Source organism: Pristiophorus japonicus, chromosome 15 (assembly GCF_044704955.1).
Source record: "Pristiophorus japonicus isolate sPriJap1 chromosome 15, sPriJap1.hap1, whole genome shotgun sequence".
Lineage (NCBI taxonomy): Eukaryota > Metazoa > Chordata > Chondrichthyes > Pristiophoridae > Pristiophorus > Pristiophorus japonicus.
In genome coordinates, this window is record NC_091991.1 from 99,256,627 (window position 1) to 99,267,589 (window position 10,963).

Here is a 10,963-nt window from a genome sequence, read left to right on the forward strand (position 1 = left end):
CACATTATGTTCATTCAAGGAACTTTCTTTCCTGTGCAAGCCTCATTTCCTCGCTTCTTTCTGTCAACAACACCTCGTAATCTCTACATTTCTCATGGAAAAATAAATTAGTGACATTAGATTTGGGGACAATAACAGATGGATACAGTAGTTGCGCCGGTTACATCTAATCTTCAGCCTGCCTGAAAAGGACTTCTGACAATAATCTGTCACCAGGTCTCACCAGTCACCGTCTGATTCCTCCATCATCTTTTCATTCATTACCCACATTTCCCCCTAACTAGAGCGGCTTTCATCGGCATGACCATTCCCCATACTGAGACTCTCTAATTACTGAGCAGAGCAGGGACTGATTAGACCAAATGGCCCATTTCTGTGTAATTTTGTAGTCTCCGTGTAAGTGGTCCTTGGATTTGATTCCTCAGTGTTACTGGTCCCTGGATTTGGTGCGTCAGTGTAAGTGGTCCCTGGATTTGATGCCTCAGTGTTACTGGTCCCTGGATTTGGTGCGTCAGTGTAAGTGGTCCCTGGATTTGATACCTCAGTGTTACTGGTCCCTGGATTTGTTGTCACGGTATTATTAATCTCTCAATTTGGTGTCACGGTGTAATTCATCCTGGATTTGATTCCTCATTGTAACTGGTCCCTGAATTTGGTGCCTCAGTGTAAGGGGTCCCTGGATTTGATGCCTCAGTGTAAGGGGTCCCTGGATTTGATGCCTCAGTGTAAGGGGTGCCTGGATTTGATGCCTCAGTGTAAGGGGTCCCTGGATTTGATGCCTCAGTGTAAGGGGTCCCTGGATTTGGAGTCACAATGCAAGTGCCAGCGGGATTTGGTGTCTCAATGTAAGTGGTCCCTGGATTTGTGTCACAATGTAAGTGGTCCCTGGATTTGGTGTCACAATGTAAGGGAATCCTGGATTTGTTGTCAACAGCACCTCGTCATTGGGACTGAGGACAACCCAGCAGCGCATTCAGCACAGAATGACCCCAGTAAAATCTATTCCCAATTAACACTACGCACATTAATTCACCAGAAACAGCCCAGTGCCTGCAAGGAACTGCAGCCCAGCATCTTAATTCAGTGGAACACTCAGGACAAAACATTTTAAAGGAAAAATAAACCCGATCATAGTTCAACAAAGGCAATTAATGGGCAGTAAATCCCACTCACTCATAGGGTGAGCGCGGGCTGGCCCAATAGGGTGAGCGTGGGCTGGCCCAATAGGGTGAGCCCGGGCTGGCCCAATAGGGTGAGCATGGGCTGGACCAATAGGATGAGCCCAGGCCCAGGGTCACCAGACAACAATTCGCACAGCAAGGCGCCCTTTCAGGGGTCACTGACCTGGGCACAAACATGTGACCAATCAAACTGACAGACACCCTGAAGCCCCGCCCACACTTTGGTCCCTGCATGAAAGACAGCGCATGCGCCGTGAGTCTCGCCCTGACCAAGATGGCGGCCGCTGAGCCAGCTCCCCCGCCGGGGAAACATTTACCACCAAGAAAGTAATCAAGAAAACATCACCGATCGGCGGAAAGGGCGCAGAAAGTCGAGGAAGGAGAGTTACTCCATCTACATCTACAATTCACCCCGACACCGCATCTCCTCCAGGGCCATGGGCATCATGAACTCGGTTGTGAACGATATTTTGGAGCGCATCGCGGGTGAGGCTTCCCGCCTGGCCCATTCCAACAAGCGCCGCACCATCAGCTCCCGGGAGATCCAGACCGCCGTGCGCCTGCTGCTGCCCGGAGAGCTGGCCAAGCACGCCGTGTCGGAAGGGACAAAGGTGGTGACCAAGTGCATTAGCTCCAAGTCAAACTGCGCGCTGTCCTGAGAGATCAAGCCCCAAACACAACGGCTCTTTTAAGCGCCACACACAACCTCTCTGAAAGAGCTGCACAAACCCATCTCCCTTTAGACTCAAATCACTAATTCTTTCCTGAACAAGTGTGTGCTAACCTTCACAGTCCCAGTTGTAGATTTAGTTTTAAATTCTCAGATAACCGATTTTACTGTCCGGTTCTTCCCTTTTCCGCCCTAAACTACAAACACGGTCCCTGGTCGCCCTTTCCCTTTGCTCTCAGACCCATCATTTAAACCGCCTGCCGACGAATTAGAAGTTTGTTTTAGGGTGAGACTCAGACTGTAGCCATCTCGGTCTCTCTCACACCCTTTTCAATTTAAAAGAAAATTCTCGTTAGGGGTCAAACCGTTTATTAACCCTGGAGTCCGAGTGTAACAACCCAAAATAGGAGTTCTTACAGAGACCAGAAACGGGACAGTTTGAACACTCTGTCCCTCTTTTTTCACAGAGGGACTCCCAGTTCTGGTGTCACTCCCGCTGGTGCGGGGGATCGATCGATAATCTATGAAATCCAACTTTTACAAAGATTGAGCTAGAATGTGTCCCGTTACAGAATCAGTGGGGTTTATTCCCGCCCATTACAGACAGTTTAAAACTGAACCGGAATTTAATCCTGATTGTAACAGCCTGGAATTTGCAAGTGAAATATGGATTGAGACAAAAGGAAACAAAGTGTTTGGAAATATTTGGCTAATGGTGAAGTTACTAACATAATCCGCAATTTTAACAATTATTGGCGGGATTTTTGAATTCCTAAATCGTTAGATGACCGACTGTTGAGAATAGTCATTTCCGCCCAGGTTTCATTGACGGACTAAACAGGCTGTGATTGATCATCAGAAAAGGCCAATGAAATTCACCACAGAGCGACCAATCACATGTTCGCTCCTTGCATTTCTCCAGAAGGTATAAGAAAGGCAGATGTGGGAAGAGTTTCTGATTCTTTCTCTGAACGTGTGCATTGTGGAAATATCTGACGGTGAAAGACGCACTATGGTCTTGCCGAAACTTGCTGGTCTTCCAGAGCAAGGAGATGTCCACGTCTGCGTGTTGCAGACTGGCGCAATCCAAGATCCAGGACTACGTGCTGAGGGATGCACTAAAAAATTGGTGCAGCCGCCGCAAAGGCACAGTGGGCAAGAGCCACAGTTTAAAGCTCTTCCACCACGGTAAACCCAGGGGATGGAATCAGTACAAAACTCCCCTTGGTCTGCAATGGTAAACCTTTTGTATACATAGAGCACCATGATCTGCAATCACCTATGTAGTGCCATGTATATTGCAAGTTCTGTTGCTTAATGCACGTTGGAAACAAATGTAACTACCCTCACTGTGTACCGTATGGTGACACATGGAATGTAACTTGATGAACGTATCACAATGTATCCTGGATTGTATGAATCGTACCTTGAAATGTAAAGTAAAGAAATGTATTGAACGGAACTGCGGTCAGCATCCAAATGTAATGTATGGAATTGCTGACCGCATCCAAATGTACTGAACTGCTTTCGAATGTATTGTGCAAATTTTTAAATGAATAAAGTATATTTTGAAATTTAAAAAAAAATCTGGAAGATGAAAAAGCGGCGGTAAAGCTCGGCCCAAGGCCAAGTCTTGCTCCCCCCGGGCCGGACTGCACTTCCCTGTGGGCCGTGTTCACAGGCTCCTGCGGAAGGGGAACTATGCTGAGCGTGTGGGTGCCATGGCTGCTGTGCTCGAGTATCTGACCGCTGAAATCCTGGAGCTGGCCGGCAACGCGGCCCGCGACAACAAGAAGACCCGCATAATCCCCAGACACCTGCAGCTGGCCATCCGCAACAACCAGGAGCTCAACAAACTGATGGGAAAGGTGACCATCGCTCAGGGCGGGGTGCTGCCTAATATCCAGGCTGTGCTGCTGCCCAAGAAAACCACCAGTGTGTCCAAGAGCAAGTAAAGCGGACAGGATTTAATCGAATAAACCAAAGGCTCTTTTCAGAGCCAACCACCGTATCTGTGAAAGGGCTGGTTACTGTTCTATGGGTCAGAATTATCCCAGATCTAGTTTAATATATTACATCTCTGGGCGTCTCCTGATCTCGGTTATAAATCGGTCACTCTCTGTCGAGCATGTAAATATCGAGATCGACAAACACTGCCGCAGGATTGCTGTTAACGAATATTCGGATCAGTGAATCAATATAGAGTTGCTTCAGAGAAACACAAAGCAGACGGAACCTGAACGTGAGACCGTCCGTCATTGAACACGTTGTGTGAGCCGAATATAAACGGATGTTAAGAGCCGAGTATAAAGGGAATGAGCAGTTGATGGGCCCAACCTTTCTGACTGAGAATTCATTTATTGGTTCAAAGTCCTGTTCAATGCTATGGGAGACGCACATGAATGATTTTCGTCAAAATTCATTTCATTGACAATTATTCTTAGTTATAAAATGCTGCAGTTCCAAGCTCACATAATTCATTTCTGCCCTGACAAGGATTACATCGACTGCGATGGCAGGGAATCGAACCCAGGTCAACTGCTTGAAAGGCAGCTATGCTGACCGCTATACCAACATCGCCCAGACAATACTCAGACTAACTAATTCTTGCGGTTCTTAAGTGGGACAAATACTATATTCAGTAATCAGAATGTAAGCCCGGTGCTGGGACACTTTCCCTCCAATGTGAATAGTTACCTTGTTTGGGCTGAGCCCGCATCCCATTCATTAGTTTTAAGCCCTTTTAGTTTAAAAATAATCAACAGATATGAGGAATGTTTTTTTGTAAATTGACTAATTTGTACGACATTAACCTGCTGAAGGCACTAAGTTTGGTGGATTAAAACCAGTTTCTTCCTGTCACTTTCTCAAATGTGAGCGATGGTGGTATAGTGAGCGGTGAGCTGCCTTCCCAAGCAGTGAACCCGGCTTCGATTCCCGGCCATCGCAATCGGGGTAAGTTTACCGCCTTGCAGGCCAGAAATGATTTATGGTACCTTGCAGCAGGATTTTATAACAGCAAACCTGTTGCACTGTCTGTCGGCAGTGACCAGTGATCGAGAATGTCTGAGGATCATTTCTGATCAGGAAACTAACCGCTTAATTGCAGAGATTCAATGTTAATTTAGATCTGGGACAATTGTGATCCATAGAACAGTAACCTGCCCTTACATTGATACTGTGGGTGGCTCGGAAAAGAGCCTTTGATTTATCAGATTAAATCCTGTCCGCTTTACTTGTTCCTTGATGCACTGGTGGTTTTCTTGGGCAGCAGCACAGCCTGGATATTACGCAGCACCCCACCCTGAGCGATGGTCACCTTTCCCAGCAGCTTGCTGAGCTCCTGGTCGTTGCGGATGGCCAGCTGCAGGTGTCTGGGGATGATGCGGGTCTTCTTGTTGTCGCGGGCCGCGTTGCCGGCCAGCTCCAGGATTTCAGCGGTCAGATATTCGAGCACAGCAGCCATGTAGACCGGGGCCCCGGCACCCACACGCTCAGCATAGTTCCCCTTCCACAGGAGCCTGTGAACACGGCACACAGGGAATTACAGTCCGGCCCGGGAGGAGCGAGACTTGGCCTTGGCCCGAGCTTTACCGTCGGTTTTTCTTCTTTTTTTTGTTTGAAAAATATACTTTATTCATATAAAAATGTTTGCGGTACATTGGAAAACATTTGGATGCGGTCAGCAATTCTATACAATTAATTTGGATGCTGACAGCAGTTCCATACAATACACTTGCGAACATTTCATTTCAAGGTACAGTTTAGTACAATCCGTAAATCACGTTGCATGTAGCACTGTATAAATAAGAGTATTACATGGAGCAGGTAAGAACAGCTTTACATTACATTCCAGGATACATTTCAATACCGATCACCAATTACGTTACATGTAGCACTATGCAGATGAAAGCAGTACTCGGAATGGGTGAGGATACAGTTACATTTCTTTACACGTTACTAAACAGTGCAGAAACTTTCATTGTACATGGCACAACACAGATGTTTTTCAGTATATGGTGCTTTTTCAAACATCTCCACAATCCGCACGTTTAGAGAAAGAATGAGAAACTGCCCACATCTGCCTTTCTTACCTTCGGGAGGAATGCAGGGAGCGAACTTGTGATTGGTCTCTGTGGGGAATTTCATTGGTCACAGTCTGTTTAGCCGGCCAATGAAAGTAAGGCGGAAATTACTGTCTCCAACAGTCAGAATAAGGATATTTTAATTCAAAAAGCCCAAGACTTTTAAAAATAGCGGATTATGATAATACATTTACCATGAGTCCAAGATTTTCCAACATGTTTTAATTCCTTTTCTCTTATTCTATATTTCCCTTGCAAGTTCCAAACTGTAAAATCAGGAATAAATTCGGGTACTGTTTCAAACTATCTGTAATGGGCGGGAATCAATCCCCACTGATTCTGTAACGAGACACATTCCAACTTAATCTTTGTAAAAGTTGGATTTTATAGATTATCGATCAATCCCCCGCAAAGACGGCAGTGAGACCAGAACTAGGGAGTCCCTCTGTGAAAAGAGAAGAGGGACAGAGTGTTCAAACTGCCCCGGTTCTGGTCTCTAAGAACTCCCATTCTGGGTTGTTACACTGCAAGGAGTCTCGGGTCAATAAACCCACAACAGGAATTGAAAAATAAACTTGAAAAAAGGGCCTGCGAGAGAGAATGAGTGACTGAAATCTGAGTCTCAGCCCCTAAACAAGCTTTTAATACGGCAGGTGGTGTAAATGAACGGGTCTGAGAGCAAAGGGAAAGAGCGAGCAGCGACCGTGTTTGTAGTTTGTGGGCGGGAAATTCCAGTGACACTGAGGTCGAACCGGACAGTGAAACTGCTTATCGGAGAATTCAAAACTAAATCTACAGCTGGAACGGCAAAGGTTCGCACACACTTGTTCAGGAAATAAATAGTGATTTGAGTCTAAAGAGAGATGGGTTTGTGCAGCTCTTTCAGAGAAGTTGTCGGTGGCTCTTAAAAGAGCCGTTGTGTTTGGGGCTTGATCTCTCAGGACAGCGCGCAGTTTGACTTGGAGCTAATGCACTTGGTCACCACCTTTGTCCCTTCCGACACGGCGTGCTTGGCCAGCTCTCCGGGCAGCAGCAGGCGCACGGCGGTCTGGATCTCCCGGGAGCTGATGGTGCGGCGCTTGTTGGAATGGGCCAGGCGGGAAGCCTCACCCGCGATGCGCTCCAAAATATCGTTCACAACCGAGTTCATGATGCCCATGGCCCTGGAGGAGATGCCGGTGTCGGGTGAACCTGCTTCATCAATTTGTAGATGTAAATGGAGTAATTCTCCGTCCTCGACTTTCTGCGCTTCTTGCCGCCCTTCGGTAGTACTTTCTTGGCGGTAACTTTACTTCCCGTCAGCCATTGTCTGGTTCAGTCCGGCGCAAGTTTGAGGAAACTCTGCTCCGAGCCCGCATTATGTGGGCAGCCCCACACTCCGCCCACAGCCCTATGCTAATGAGGGGTGGGTGACAATGATTGTGATTGGTTCATTGGCCGCCATGCCAATATCCATTGTTCTGTATCTCTCTAATTGGTCTCTTTAAACATCCAATCAGATTTATTGCTCGCCACAATCACAAACCCTTGAATGATGTCATCAGTTACAATCCCTCCTGATTTATACTCTGTTCTTTTTGTGTTTCTATTCTGCTCTCAGGCAAAAATCTTACCAGGAAGGTTCATTCAGGTTTTAGTATAATTATATTCAACACTCTGAACAGCATTCTCACTGCTCTGTTTGTCGATGTACATTTTTACATGTTCAACAGACATTGACCGGTTTATAACTGAAATCGACTGAGGATCACTTCTGGTCAGGAAACTCCCAGCATATCAACCGGAGGGATCTAATATTAAGCAGAGAAATAGAGACTTGGATTTATATTGTGCCTTTCACAGCCAATAAAGTACTTTTAGAAGTGTAGACACTGTAGTAACGTAGGAAAGGCGGCAGACATTTCGCGCACAGCAAGCTCCCACAGACAGCAATATGATGATGAACAGATAAGCTGTTGTGTTATGTTGATCGAGGGATAAGTATTGGTCATGACACTAGGATAACTGATCTGCTCTTCTTCGAAATAATGGCCGAGGGATGCTTTACGTTCACCTGAGAGAGCAGAAGGGGTCTCCGTTTAACGTCTCTTCCTATAAATGGCACCTCCGACAGTGCAGCACTCCCTCATCACTGCACTGGTGTAAAAGCCTAGATTTTGTGCTCAAGTCCCTAGAGTGGTACTTGAATCCACAACCTTCTGACTCAGAAGCGAGAGTGCTACCAACTGAAACACAGCTGATAAGGTTGTCATCAATAGATCAGTTTCTTCAGACAGTAAGCAGCCCTTTCACAGGTAGAGTGGGTGGGTCTGAAAAGAACCAACGTGTTGTTAGATTAAATCTTGTCCACTTTACTTGCTCTTGCTGGGTCCAGCATTGGATTTCTTTGTCATAAGCCCCACCTGGATTTTTGGCTGTTCAGTCATGATCATATTGAATTGTGGAGCAGAATTTCCAGAAGGCATTCGATAAGGTGCCACATAAAAGGTTACTGCACAAGATAAAAGCTCTCATGGGATTGGGGGTAATATATTAGCATGGACAGAGGATTGGCTAACTAACAGAAAACAGAGTCGGGATAAATGGGTCATTTTCCAGTTGGCAATCAGTAATTAGTGGGGTGCCGCAGGGATCGGTGCTGGGGCCTCAACTATTTACAATCTATAATAATGACTTGGATAAAAGGACTGAGTGCAATGTAGCCAATTTTTCTGATGATACAAAGAAGGGTGTAGAAGCAAATTGTGAGCAGGACACAAGAAATCTGCAAAGGGATAAGTGAGTGGGCAAATTCTTGGCAGATGAAGTATAATGTGGGAAAATGTGAGGTTATCCACTGCGGCAGAAAAAATAGTAAAGCAAATTATAATTTAAATGGAGACAAATTGCAAAAAGCTGCAGTTCAGAGGGACTTTGGGGTCCTTGAGCATGAAACATAACAAATTAGTATGCAGGTACAGCAAATAATCAGGAAAGCAAATTGAATGTTGGCCTTTATTGCAAGGGGGATAGAGTATAAAAGCAGAGAAGTCCTGTTACAACTGTACAGGGTATTGGTGAGGCCACACCTAGAGTACTGCATTGAGTTTTGGTCTCTATTTTTAAAGCTGGATATAATTTCATTGGAGGCAGTTCAGAAGAGAAGGTTCACTCGGTTTATTCCAGAGATGAGGGGTTTGACTTATGAAGATAGGTTGAGTAGGTTGGGCCTGTACTCATTGGAGTTCAGCAGAATGAGAGGTAATCTTATTTCCACTCATTGGGGTATCTAGAACTAGGGGGCATAGTCTCAGAATAAGGGCCACCCATTTAAAACTGAGATGAGGAGAAATTTCTTCTCTCAGAGGGTTGTAAATCTGTGGAATACTCTGCCCCAGAGAATGTGGAGGCTGGGTCATTGAATATATTTAAGATAGAGATAAACAGATTTATGAGCAATAAGGGAATTAAGGGATATGGGGAGCGGGCAGGGAAGTGGAGCTGAGTCCACGATGTGATCATCCAAAATCTTATTGAATGGCGGAGCAGGTGCGAGGGACCAAATCGACTACTCCTGCTCCTATTTCTTATGTTCTTATGTTCTAGGCTTCGATCTGATAGAGCAGTCCCAAGTGTGGCACCTTCCCAAAGAGTTTCAGGAAGTCTGGACAGGGGAGGGTGAAGGGGAGGGGAGGTTCTGGGTCAGTCTGGGACAGGGGAGGGTGAGGGGGGGGGGTCTGGGTCAGTCTGGGACAGGGGAGGGTGAGGGGGGGATCTGGGACAGTGGAAGGTGAGGGGGGGTCTGGGTCAGTCTGGGACAGGGGAGGGTGAGGGAGGGAGGTCTGGGTCAGTACGGGACAGGGCAGGGTGAGTGGGGTGTCAGTCTGGGACAGGGGAGGGTGAGGGGGATGGGGGTCTGGGTCAGTCTGGGACAGGGGAGGGTGAGGGGGGTGGTCTGGATCAGTCTGGGACAGGCTGGGTGAGGCGGGGGTCAGCCTGGGACAGGGGAGGGTAAGGGGGGGTCTGGGTCAGTCTGGGACAGGGGAGGGTGAGGGAGGTCTGGGTTATTCTGCGACAGGGGAGGGTGAGGGGGGGTCTGGGTCAGTCAGGAATAGGGGAGGGTGAGGGGGAAGTCTGGGTCAGTCTGGGACAGGGGAGGGTGGGGGGAGGTCTGGGTCAGTCTGGGACAGGGGAGGGTGAGGGGGGGTCTGGGTCAGTATGGGACAGGGGCGGGTGAGGGAGGGGTCAGTCTTGGAAAGGGGAGGGTGACGGGGGGTCAGTCTGGGGCAGGGGACGGTGAGGGTGTGGGGTGTCAGTCTGGGACAGGGGAGGATGTGGGGGTGTTAGTCTGGGACAGAGGAGGGTGAGGGGGGTATAACCTGGGACAGGGGAGGTTGAGGGGGGCTCTGGGTCAGACTGGGACAGGGGAGGGTGAGCCTGGGGGGCGTCTGGGTCAATCTGGGACAGCGGAGGGTGAGGGGGGTGGTCTGGATCAGTCTGGGACAGGCTGGGTGAGGCGGGGGGGTTCTGGGTCAGTCTGGGACAGGGTAGGGTGAGGGGGTGGGTCAGTCTGGGACAGGGGAGGATGAGGGGGGTCTGGATCAGTCTGTGATAGGGGAGGGTAAGGGGGCAGTCTGGGACAGGGGAGGGTGAGGGGGTATAGGACAGTCTGGGGAAAGGGAGGGTGAGCGGTCGTCTGGGTCAGTCTGGGACAGCGGAGGGTGAGGGGGGAGTCTGGGTCAGTCTGGGACAGGGGAGGGTAAGGGGGCAGTCTGGGACAGGGGAGGGTGAGGGGGGGTCTGGGTCAGTCTGGGACAGGGGAGTGTGAGGGGGGTCTGGGTCAGTCTAGGACAGGGGAGGGTGAGGGTTATGATCTGGGTCAGTCTGGGACAGGGGAGCGTGAGCGGGGTGTCTAGGTCAGTCTGGGACAGGGGAGGGTGGGGGAGGGTCTGGGTCAGTCTGGGACAGGAGATGTTGAGGGGGGGGTCAGTCTGTGAAAGGTGAGGGTGAGGGAGGGGTCAGTCTGGGGCAGGGGATGGTGTGGGGGT

The 10,963-nt window shown here is 48.5% G+C and overlaps 1 pseudogene; it reads left to right on the forward strand.

Annotated features, from left to right (window-relative positions):
* The first annotated feature begins 1,618 nt into the window (after positions 1–1,618).
* On the forward strand, positions 1,619–3,806 carry LOC139281572 (histone H2A type 1-H-like; annotated as a pseudogene).
* The last annotated feature ends 7,157 nt before the right edge of the window (positions 3,807–10,963 follow it).